We start from the raw sequence: 12,829 nt of genomic DNA, 5'->3' as shown, positions 1-12,829 counted from the left end.
TGCTCTCCTCAGCCCCCTCACAGTGATGCTCATAGAGGCTAAGTGTTTTTTCTTTTCTTTTCTTTCTTTCTTTCTTTTTTTTTTTTTTTTTTTTTTTGAGACGGCGTGTTGCTCTGTTACCCAGGCTGGAGTATAGTGGCGTGATCTTGGCTCACTGCAACCCCCACCTCCCGGGTTCAAGTGATTCTCCTGCCTCAGCCTTCTGAGTAGCTGGGATTACATGTGCACGCCACCACGCCCAGCTGTATTTTGAGTAGAGACTGGGTTTCACCATGTTGGTCAGGCTGATCTCGAACTCCTGAGCTCGTGATCCACCCGCCTTGGCCTCCCAGTGTGCTGGGATTACAGGAGTTAGCCACTGCGCTTGGCCTGGCTAAATGTTTTTTCAAGTATGATGTTACCTTCAGTAGGGCTGTGGTTCTGTGACGTGTCCTCTAGCCACACACTTAATGCTTATCCTTAGTTTATCATGAACTAGAGGGATCATTTTTGCCACTGTAGGGGCAGCTCGAAATAACACTTTGAGGAACTTCACCTTCTCTCTGCTTTAGTGTGTGATTTCTTGGTTTGTTCTTACCTGATGACGAACTTTCCAAGGTGATAATGCCACTTTTCAAAACATTTTAGGTTTGTATTTTCTTATTGAGAGATACCACTTTTTGTCCCCTGCTAGCCTTTTAGGGATAGGTTTGACTACTTGATTCCTTCTTAGGAGCCATTTTTGAACATTTTTTTTTTTTTTTATATATATGACATCTCAAGAGTCTCTGAATGAACAAAAGTCTTCAAAAGCCAGAACAATGGCCAGATGCGGTGGCTCACATCTGTAATCCCACCACTTTGGGAGGCCGAGGCAGGCAGATCACAAGGTCAGCAGTTGGAGACTAGCCTGACCAACATGGTGAAATCTCATCTCTACTAAAAATATAAAAATTAGTTGGGCGTGGTGGCGCGTACCTGTAATCCCAGCTACTCAGGAGGCTGAGGCAGGGGAATCACTTGAGCCTGAGAGGTGGAGGTTGCAGTGAGCTGAGATCATGCCACTGCACTCCAGCCTGGGCAACAGAGCGAGACTCTGTTTCAAAAAAAAAAAAAAAAAAAAAAAAAAAATGCCAGAACAAAGTTGGTGAACTCACATTTCCTGATTTCAAAACTTATTACAAATCCATACTAACAAAAACTGTTTGGTACTAGTGTAATAACACAGAAATAGACAATGCAACAAGATAGACAGCACAGAAAGTCTAATAAAGTCTAATAATTTACATAAAATCTAACAATTTCTGAAAAGTCTGCTCTGACTATTCAATGGGGGATAGCTTAGTGTTTCTGTAGAATGATGCTGTTGGGCAATGCACATCCACATGCAACAGGATGACATTGTACCCATACCTAACATATACAGAAGTTAAAATGAATGAAATACCTGAGTGTCCATCTTAGATCTATAACTGTTAGATGAAAATACATGGCAAAAGCTGTATTACAGTGAATTTGGCAATGATTTCCTAGATTTGGCACCAAAAGCATGACCCACAAGGGAAAAAATAATTTGGACTTTGTGGACCTTTGGCATCAAAAGGCAATATTAACAGAGTAAATGGGTAACCCACAGAATGGGAGAAACCATTTCCAAATGATATATCTGATAAGGGATTAACATGAAGAGTATTTAGAAAATGATAAAAAGCTACTAATCACTTGTTATGGAATAAATGTTTATATAAAATTTTATTTATTTTTCCACTTCCCTGATGTGGCAGTATTAGGCAGTGGTTTCTTTGAGATATGATAAGGATTTTGAGAGTGGAGCCTCAAAAATGAAAGTGGGCTGTGCATGGTCGCTCATGCCTGTTATGGCAGCACTTTGAATGGCCAAGATGGGAGGATCGCTTAAGGCTTGGATTTTCCCCCTTCCCCTTCCCCTTCCTTTTCCCCTTCCCCTTTTCCTTCCCCTTTCCCTTCCCTTCTCTTCTCTTCTTCCTCCCCTCCCCTCCTGTCCTTTCCCTTCCTTCCTGGAAATGGGGCTCTCAATTTGTTGCCCAGGCTGGAGTGCAGTGGCGTGATTATAGCTCATTGCCACCTCCGACTCCTAAGCTCAACAGAACCTCCTGCCTCAGCCTCCCAAGTAGCTGGGACTTAAGGTGTGTGCCACCATGCCCAACCGAGGCCTGGATTTCAAGACCAGTCTGGACAACATGGTGAGACCTCATCCTTACAAAAAAAGAAAAAAGAAAAATTTAGCTAGGCTTGGTGGTATATGCCTGTAGTCATAGCTACCAGGGAGGCTGAGGTCACCAGATTACTTGAGCCCAGGAGTTCGAGGCTGCAGTGAGCTAGGTCATGCTACGGCACTCCAGCCTGGGCTGGAGAGAGAGCAAGACCCTGTCTCTGAAACAAACTAAAATATATGTAAAAAGAGAACTGAGGTTAATGTTATTACACAATGGAGAAAAGTTGATTTCTTCTTATAAAGTGGCAGAGAACTTGGTGTATCGTGGTCCTGTGCTAGTTTTGTGGAAAGTAGAACTAGGAAGTGATGAAATTGGATATTGAGTTGATAACATTTCTAAGAAGTGTTGAAAAAGGCAGCTTGGTTCCTCTTGACTGCATATAGTAATGTGAGGAAAGACTTGACTGGAGATGGAATTATTAAGATGGAAATGAAACAAAAAGATTTGGAAAATTCTCAGTCTATCCATATTACCAAGATGAAAAATCATCTTGGGAAGAGAAAACTCTAAGGGTGTGTCCAAGGACCATTTGATAGGAATAGTAGTTTAGAGGACTTACTCAGCCACCCCAGTAGTAAGACAGCCAGTTTGGTTTTTGTTTGTTTGGTTTTTGTTTTGTTTTGCTTTGTTTTTGAGATGGAATCTCATTCTCTCACCCAGGCTGGAGTACAATGGCATGCTCTTGTGGCTCACTGCTTTCTCCGCCTCCCGGGTTCAAGTGATTCCCCTGCCTCAGCGTCCCAAGTAGCTGGGATTACAGGCGCCCACCACCACATCCAGCTAATTTTTGTATGTTTAATAGAGATGGGATCTCACCATGTTTGTCAGGCTGGTCTCGAACTCCCGACTTCAGGTGATCTGCCTGCTTCGACCTCCCAAAGTGCTGGGATTACAGGCGTGAGCCACTGCACCCAGCCTGTTTTGCTTTGTTTACGGATTCAGTGATCTGGACAGGCACATGCTACCATGCCATTTTAATTTTTTTGTAGAGATGGAGTCTTGCTGTGTTGCTCAGGCTGGTCTTGAACTCCTGGACTCAAGCAGTTCTCCCACCTCGGCCTCACAAAGTGTTGCGATTACAGGCGTGAGCCACTGCACCCAGCTGGACCTTTATTTTTTTGAGACGGAGTCTCACTCTGTCGCCGAGGCTGAAGTGCAGGGATGCGATCTTGGCTCACTGCATTCTCCGCCTCCTGGGTTCAAGTGATTCTTCTGCCTCAGCCTCCTTAGTAGCTGGGACTACAGGTATGCGCCACCACGCCTAGCTAATTTTTGTGTTTATAGTAGCGATGGGGTTTCACCATGTTGGCCAGGCTGGTCTTGAAATCCTGACCTCAGGTGATCCACCCACCTCAGCCTATCAAAATGCTCAGATTACAGGCGTGAGCCACCACACCCGGCTGTACCTTTCTTAATGAGCCAATATGTTGATTGCAAACACATTTATTATGACTAAATAAAGTATTTTCCATTCATTTGGAAAGACATTATTTGCTCAATATAAGATTCTTTGTTGATATCCTTGTTGTTTTAGTTCTTTAAGGATGTTACTCCATTTTCTTCCTGTTTGCATTGTTTCTGATAATAAGTATGTAATCAATGTTACATTTGGTTGTCTGTTGTTAAGGTGTCTATTTTCTCTGGTTTCTTTAAAGAATTTTTTATTATACCTGGTTTTCAGCAATTTGATGCTGTGTCTTGGTGTAGATTTGTTGATATATATTGTGCCTGTGGTTTGTTGACCATTTTGCATCTCTAGGTTCATAATTTTTATCTGTTTTGGAAAATATGCAACAAATATTTGTTTGTTTTGAGACAGGGTCTCACTCTGTTACCCAGGCTGGAGTACTGTGGCACGAACATGGCTCAGTGCAGCCTCGTCCTCCAAGGCTCAAGTGATCCTTCCACCTCAGCCTCCTGAGTAGATGGGACCACTGGTGTGAGCCACCATGCCTGGCTAATTTTTTTTTGTTTTGTTTTTTTGCGACGGAGTCTCACTCTGTCGCCCAGGCTGGAGTGCAGTGGCACGATCTTGGCTCAATGCAAGCTCCGCCTCCCGGGTTCCCGCCATTCTCCTGCCTCAGCCTCCTGAGTAGCTGGGACTACAGGGGCCTGCCACCAAGCCCAGCTAATTTTTTTGTATTTTTAGTAGAGACGGGTTTCACCGTGTTAGCCAGGATGGTCTCGATCTCCTGACCTTGTGATCTGCTCGCCCCGGCCTCCCAAAGTGCTGGGATCTGGGATTACAGGTGTGAGCCACCGCGCCCAGCAACCTGGCTAATTTTTAATTTTTTTTGTAGGGATGGGGTCTCACCATGTTGCCCAGGCTGGTCTCAAACTCCTGTGTAAAACATATTGTTACTGCTAGCTTTGTTGTTGTTGTTGTTGTTTGTTTGTTTCAGATGGAGTCTTGCTCTGTTGCCAGGCTGGAGTGCAGTGGCGCAATCTTGTCTCACTGAAACCTCTGCCTCCCAGGTTCAAATGATTCTTCTGCCTCAGCCTCCTGAGTAGCTGGGACTACAGGCGTGTGCCACCACGCCCAGCTAATTTTTGTATTTTTAGTAGAGACAGGGTTTCACCATGTTGGCCAGGATGGTCTCAATCTCTTGACCTCATGATCTGCCTGTCTTGGCCTTTTAAAGTGCTGGGATTACAGCAAATATTTTCCAAATTAGGTAAAAACTATAAACCTAGAGATCCAAAAAGCTCAACAAACCCCTGAGCCATTGTGCTCAGCCTGAAATATTTATGGAAATATTTTTTGTTTGTTCTGTTTTTACTCCTGTCTTTCAAGGAGTCCTTGTACAATTGTCCCATTACACAGCTCACTGAGGTTCTGTTCATTTTTTTGTCATTTTTTTTCCTGAGTGCTATATTTTAAATCAGTTATACTCCTAGTTTTTGAGGTTCACTTATCTTTATTTCAGCAATATCTCCTCTGCTGTTTTTTCCATTTAGTGCATTATTATTATTATCATCATTACCATTATTATTATTTTTTAAGAGACAGGGTCTCACTAGTTGCCCCTATTGGGCTTGAATTCCTGAGTTCAAGCAATCCTTCCACCTCAGGCTCTGAGTAGCTGGGACTAGAGGCATGTGCCACCACATCAACCTCCATCCAGTGCTTCTAGATATTGTTGTGTTCATTTATAGTAGCTTGAATTGTGTCTTTTCTTTTGTTCATAAGTTGTCTTGAAGTAACATGTACTAACATAAAATTTCCACTTTAATCATTTTTAAGTGTGTCATTCAGGAGCATTAAATACATTTATAATGTGTTATAGCCATTACAGCTAGTTATCTCTAGATTTTCATCGCTCCACACAGAAACTCAGTACCCATTAAAAAACAACTTCCCTTCTCTACACTCAATCCCTGATCACGTCTAGTCTACTCTCTTGCTCTGTGAATTTGACTAAGTAGAGCATCTAGGGCTAGGCATGGTGGCTCACACCTGTAATCTCACCACTTTGGGAGGCTGAGGCAGGTGGATCACAAGGTCAGGAGTTTGAGACCAGCATGGCCAATATGGTGAAACCCCATCTCTACTAAAAATACAAAAATTAACCGGGTGTGGTGGTGCACGCCTGTAGTCTCAGCTACTCAGGAGGCTGAGGCAGAAGAATCGCTTGAACCAGGGAGGCAGAGGTTGCAGTGAGCTGAGATCGCACCACTGCACTCCAGCCTGGGTGACAGAGTGAGACTCTGTCTCAAAAAAACAAACCAAAAAAATAAATAAATAAGTGGAGCATATAATATTTGTCCTTCTGTGTCTGGCTTATTTCACTTAGCATGTTTTCACCAGATGCTAGTACCTTTATCTTGGAATTCCCAGTATCCAGGATTGTGAAAAATAAATTTCTTTTCACTTTTTTGAGATGAAGTTTTGCTCTTGTTGTCCAGGCTGGAGTGTAATGGCGTGATGTTGGCTCACTGCATACTCTGCCTCCTGGGTTCAAGTGATTCTCCTGCCTCAGCCTTCTGAGTAGCTGGGATTACAGGCATGTGCCACCACGCCTGGCTAATTTTGTACTTTTAGTAGAGACAGGGTTTCTCCATGTTGGTCAGGCTGGTCTCGAACTCCTGACCTCAGGTGATCCACCTACCTCGGCCTCCCAAAGTGCTGGGATTACAGGCATGAGTCACTGCACCCGGCCAATATCTATTCCTTATAAGTTACCCCGTCTATAGTATTTCATTATATCAGCAGAAACACAAAGATACCCTTCACTGACAGTTAATAGATTTTCAGCAAATAGGCCAAGATACATGAATGGGGAAAGTCTTTTCAACAAGGTGCTAGGAAAATTGGATATTTATTGGGGAACCAGCCCCCAATATTTCAACGTAGGTTCTTTTCTATTTTCCCTAAGTGTCGGCCGGTCTGAGAAATAAAGAGAAAGAGTACGAAGAGAGGAATTTTACAGCTGGGCCTCCACGGGTGACATCACATATTAGTAGGACCGTGATGAAGACCCTGAGCTGCAAAACCAGCAAGTTTTTATTAGGGATTTTAAAAGGGGAGGGGGTGTACAAACAGGGAGTAAGTCACAAAGATCACATGCTCCAAAGGGCAATAAAGATCACAAGGCAAAGGCAAAATTAAAATTACTGATGAGGGTCTGTGTCCCCCTGTGCACGTATTGTCTTGATAAACATCTTAACAGGAAGCAGGGTTCGAGAGCAGAGAACCGGTCTGACCAAAATTTACCAGGCTGGAATTTCTCAATCCTAGTAAGCCTGAGGGTACTGCAGGAGACCAGGGCGTATTTCAGTCTTTATCTCAACCGCATAAGACAGACACTCCCAGAGTGGCCGTTTATAGACCTCCCCCCAGGAAAGCATTCCTTCCCCAGGGTATTCCTTTCTGGGAAAATAATTCAGCGATATCTCTCCTACTCGCACATCCGTTTATAGGCTCCCTACAAGGAGAAAAATATGGCTCTACTCTGCCTGACCCCGCAGGCAGTCAGACATATGGTTATCTTCCCTTGTTCCCTGAAAATTGCTGTTATTCTGTTCTTTTTTAAGGTGCACTGATTTCATGTTTTATAATCAATTTGTGCAATAGTGATCCTGAGGTGACGTACATTCTCAGTTTACGAAGATAATGGGATTAAGAGATTAAAGTAAAGACAGGCATAAGAAATTATAAGAATATTATTTGGGAAGTGATAAATGTGCATGAAATCTTCACAATTTATGTTCAGACATTGCAGTGAAGACAGGTGTAAGAAATTATAAAAGTATTAATTTTGGGAACGGATAAATGTCCATGAAATCTTCACAATTTATGTTCTTCTGTCACGGTTCCAGCTGGTCCCTCCATTCAGTGTCCCTGACTTCCTGCAACAGATATTGACCTGCAGAGAAGAGCAGCTGAGACCCTTATAACAGCGTGCATTAAAATGAAGTCACACTGAAATGGTGAAAATATAAAGATAAGTTTAGTAGCACATTTAGGAAGATATCTCTATGAATGAGAAAGATTTACAGTTGTGGGGAAAGATTTATAGTTTTCTTTCTGAAATGGAGTCTCGCTCTTGTTGCCCAGGCTGGAGTGCAGTGGCGTGATCTCGGCTCACTGCAAGCTTTGCCTCCTGGGTTCATGCCATTCTCCTGTCTCAGCCTTCTGAGTAACTGGGAGTAGAGGTGCCCGCCACCATGGCCGGCTAATTTTTTGTATTTTTAGTAGAGATGGGGTTTCACTGTGTTAGCCAGGATGGTCTCTATTTCCTGACCTTGTGATCCACCCACCTCGACCTCCCAAAGTGCTGGGATTATAGGCGGGAGCCACTGCGCCTGGTCTACAGTTTTCTTTTTTAAAAGAAAACCAAAAAGAAACACCCTACCTTAAAAAAAACCATTATGCTGCCATAGAGGTAACAAGAATGTAACCACAGTGTTTCCCGTAGTATATTTAAACTGCCACATATAAATTTTGGTATTTTCCATGAGTGACCTTTTCCACCAAAATGTGTTCTCTCAGGGATCACCTCTAGTCATTTACTATAGACTTCCTAGCTTCTTTTAGGATTAAAAAAAGTGGTTTCTCAGAGGAATCGAGGAGTCACCATTCCTGAGTTTTTCATCATGGTAATGTGAACATTTATTTTTTTCCTAGAGCTTTTGTAAGAATCAACACAGTAGGCCGGGCGTGGTGACTCATGCTTGTAATCTCAGCACTTTGGGAGGCCGAGGCAGGTGGATCACTTGAGGTCAGGAGTTCGAGACCAGCCTGGCCAACATGGCGAAACCCCGTCTCTACTAAAAACAAAAAACAATAAGCTGGGAGTGGTGATGCATGCCTGTAATCCCAGCTACTTAGGAGACTGAAGCAGGAGAACCACTTGAACCTGGGAGGCGGAGGTTGCAGTGAACTGAAATTGCACCACTGCACTCTAGCCTGGGCAACACAGCGAGACTCTGTCTAAAAACAAACAACAAACAAAAAACTACATAGTAATCAACTACTTAATTAGTGCAGTTTGTAAAAATATACAACATCTGTACATAAACCCCTAACAATCATGTAGTTTGACACACTGAACCCTCTTTTTATACCCGTTTTGGAACAAATAAATATAATATGCTAGCAGCAGTTAATGTGGAGTGAAGGGTGGAGCATCTTGCAGAGCAGTAGTTTATCCTTCAAGGAGGGAACAGAATCCTGTGATAATAGACTCTGTGTGTGTGTATGTCTGTCATTTTTTAAGACACGAAAATGATTTGTTGATGAGTTATAATCGGACATCACTTATTTCTTATTTTCCAAACATGCCTATTTTCCCTGTCAGGAAAAGCTACAGTTTTTAAAAATAGAAGATTTCATTTAATCTAATGACACCTCTTTTTTTTTTTTTTTTTTTTTTTTTTTTTTTTTTTTTGAGGTGGAGTCTCGCTTTGTCACCAGGCTAGAGTGCAATGGCTTAGTCTCGGCTCACTTCAGCCTCCGCCTCCTGGGTTCCAGCGATTCTCCTGCCTCAGCCTCCCGGGAAGCTGGGATTACAGGCACGTGCCACCATGCCCGGCTAATTTTTATATTTTTGGTAGAGACAGGGTTTCACCATGTTGGCCAGGCTGGTCTCGAACTCCTGACTTCAGGTGATCTGCCTGCCTTGGCCTCCCATAGTGCTAGGTAGGATTATAGGCATAAGCCACTGTGCCCGGCCTCACAATGCTTTCATGTCTGGTACTTAAAAACATGGCAAAACTCATGTTTTCAGATTCAAAGTCTAATGTCTCAGGTTTTGATTGGAGCGTTTAATTCTTTAATATTTAAAGTGTTGAAGAAAGCAGTGTTTCCACAGTGTGCAAGCAGGATAGGAGGGCGAGTTGAGTGCCAAAAGTTAAATCCTTTCACGTCCCTGCCTCATCACTAGATTGTTTCAGGAGTCAGAGTTTGGCTCCTAAGCTTGGGAATCTGTTTGACCTCCTGAAAGGGAGTTTGCTTGTGAACTGTGGGTTCAGCAGGCTGCTTCTTTGAGCTAGTTTATGTTTTTTCCTTTCTTCTCTTTTCATTCGTTTATAGAAGACTGTTACCTTATAATTGCAGTTTTTCCATGCATGTAACAGTTTTATTTCATTGTTGATGTGCTTTTATGAGCTGAAAATGAATAGATTGAGAGATAAGGTGGGAGCAAGGCTTGGCCATGTCGCCAGCAGCCTCATCCCAAATTCCTTATCCCTGGAGGACATCAGGCCCTCCCTCCTGCTGCAGGGTGGCCTGTGTGTCCTGGGCTCCCCTCCTGCTCTGAGGCTAGGGAATGGCTCCACTGGACAAGTGGTCTGGGATTCCCAGCACAGACTTGTGATCTGTCCAGGGGAAGAGGTAGTAAGAGCTCACTGAGTACAGGCGGAAATTCTGCCTACTTGCAAATGTCCCCTGGGGCGGGATAAGGTCACAGCACTGGGAACCACTGAGCAAGAAGATCACTCTGTGACAGCCTGGGTCTGGAACCTGTTTTCCCACCTCCACTCAGCACCACGAGATACCTTCTTCTGTCACTTAGTTTCCCAGGGAGCGGGACATGGTACACTACTCAATCAGGGACGTGGGATGGGGTCGTGAGAACTGTGAATAAGGGAGCTGCCGCAAGGAGGGTGCGAGGTTCCAAGAGCCCAGGGCATCTTCTCCACTCCTTGCGCTTGGTTCCCGGCTCTGTTGCTAAGAGACGCCCTGAAAGTTCTGTTGCAGCCTCTGGCACGGTGGGACCCGCACAGGCCGCAGGAGCCGTAGACAGGACCCCGGGACACCGTGGAAGCCAGGAAATGGTGCCTGTGTGGGGCCTGGGGGTCCGGAGACGGGAGGAGGGGTTGGTTGGAACCAGCCATTACCAGCTGGGGCGGGACCCAGACTTCCCTGCGGGCGACTACCGGGTCTGCGGACCCTTCCCCTGGACAGCAGAGTCTGAAGTCCACGATCCTGTCTAATCCACCGTCCTGTCTCCTCAACCTAACTCTTTATAGGGGTCACAGTAAGTCCCTTGGTTTCCAGAGCCTTCCCCAGGGGTAACTTTCTCTCCTCAATATTCCCACTACTCGTGGTAGATTACGGATGAATTTAAGTTTTCTAGGAAATTCTAATGGCATGTGTACATTACCTGTCTGACCGTGTACGCATGTGTGTTTATTCCTTACAAAGACTTATCTTTTATTTATCTCCATATGAGTATATATTGGTTTTTACTGATTAGCATTGGTGCGGAACATTTTTCCTTGTGGGCTTTCATTTTCTGAAATTGTGCCTTTCTGAGAGCCTTCTGTTGACCTGAATTAAGGCCATTGAGGTAGAAATCATTTTATGTAGGTTTATTGGCCAAATTTGAGGATTGACCCAGGAAGACACACCAACAAATTTGGATGTGTTCCAACCTCCATTACAAATCAGACACTTTCCTAAGAACCTTTAGGAGAAGGGAGGGGGACTCCTCATTGGTGAATTGTCCTTTTCATTGGAGGGTACAATTCAGAGGTTATAAACATTGGTTACACATGACAACATACAGGCTAAAAGGTTCTACATGGAAGACAATCAGCAAAACTTCATGATTTGGAAACAAATCAGGATCCTTTTTGATGTCAGTAGCTTAGATATTAATGAGAATATCAGCAGTTTGAAGAACTCACGACATGATTTGAGGGACTTGGGATAAGATTTTTTTTTTTTTTTTTTGAGACGGAGTTTTGGTCTGTGGCCCACACCAGTGTGCAATAGTGTGATCTCGGCTCACCATAAGCTCCACTCACCGTCACCTCTGCCTCCCGGGTTCAAGCGATTCTGCTGCCTCAGCCTCCTGAGTAGGCAGGCACGCACCACCATGCCTGGCTAATTTTGTATTTTTAGTAGAGATAGGGTTTCTCCGTGTTGGTCAGGCTGGTCTCAAACTCCCGGCCTCAGGTGATCCGCCTGCCTCGGCCTCCCAAAGTGCTGGGATTACAGGTGTGAACACCACCCCCGGCCCAGGATAAGATTGTTTACTCAGGGACAGGATGTGGGTGGTGGATCAGAAGACCTCCCCCAGGTGGATTAATTTGGAAGCCAGCCAAATGTGACCCTTTAGGTTTTTCTTTTCCCTGGTCGGGGCCTAATAATGCCTAAATGTCAGACTAGTGACCAAGGGTTCGTCTTCAAGAACACTTGTTTTTGCTGACATTTTGTGGGTTTTTTTTTTTTTTTGACCAATTTTTATTTTATTTCTACCAAGACAGCCGCAGCCAAGACAATCCTACTAAGAGAGCTTTGACCTGGATAGAACTTAGGTTCAGATGTGTTGGTCAGGTGCGACATAGAAGAGGCAACTCAACAAAATACAGGAAATAATAGAAACAGTGCATTTATGTAGACATCCTAGAGAGAAGAGATTAGCATGCCTCGAATACCAAGAGTTACTGGTCTTGAGTTACATGGACACTTGACCAGTATGTGCGGAACAAGAGAGGGAGGGGGACTCATGAGCTGAAGACTTTATTGGGGCCCAGGGGTTACCCAACCAGGTTTCTCTTGGGGAGTTCTAATTGGTGTGTTTAAAAGGAAGTATGCATAAGTTCCCCAGAGTCAGGCTTTGACTGAGAGGTGGTCACTGCTACACATGTCTGCAGTCCATGTGGGCTGTGGGGGGTGAGTCGGGCAAGTTGTATTTAGCTGTCCCATAGGGACATCGGGACAGAAAGATGGTTACGTTAAGGGAGGTATCTGGATCAACCACATTGAGGAAGGAGGAGGAGGTAGAGAACAAGAAAGTGTATCTGGGATTACAAACCCATTTTCTGCTTGGAGAGCATTCAGAGCAAATTCAAAATGGAAGCTGGGCCGGGCACAGTGGCTCACGCCTGTAATCTTAGCACTTTGGGAGGCCGAGGCTGGCAGATCACTTGAGGCCAGGAGTTCGATACCAGCCTGACCAACATGGTAAAACCCTGTCTCTACTAAAAATACAAAAATCAGCTGGGTGTGGTGGTGCACATCTGTAGTCCCAGCTACTCAGGAGACTGAGGCAGGAAAATTGCTTGAACCTGGGAGGTGGAGGTTGCAGTGAGCTGAGATCGAGCCACTGCACTCCAGCCTGGACAACAAGTGAGTGAGAGTCTGT

The sequence above is a fragment of the Pongo abelii genome, chromosome 20 (genome assembly GCF_028885655.2).
Source record: "Pongo abelii isolate AG06213 chromosome 20, NHGRI_mPonAbe1-v2.0_pri, whole genome shotgun sequence".
NCBI lineage: Eukaryota > Metazoa > Chordata > Mammalia > Primates > Hominidae > Pongo > Pongo abelii.
The sequence above is the reverse complement of the archived record's forward strand: the minus strand, read 5'-3'. Positions refer to the sequence as shown.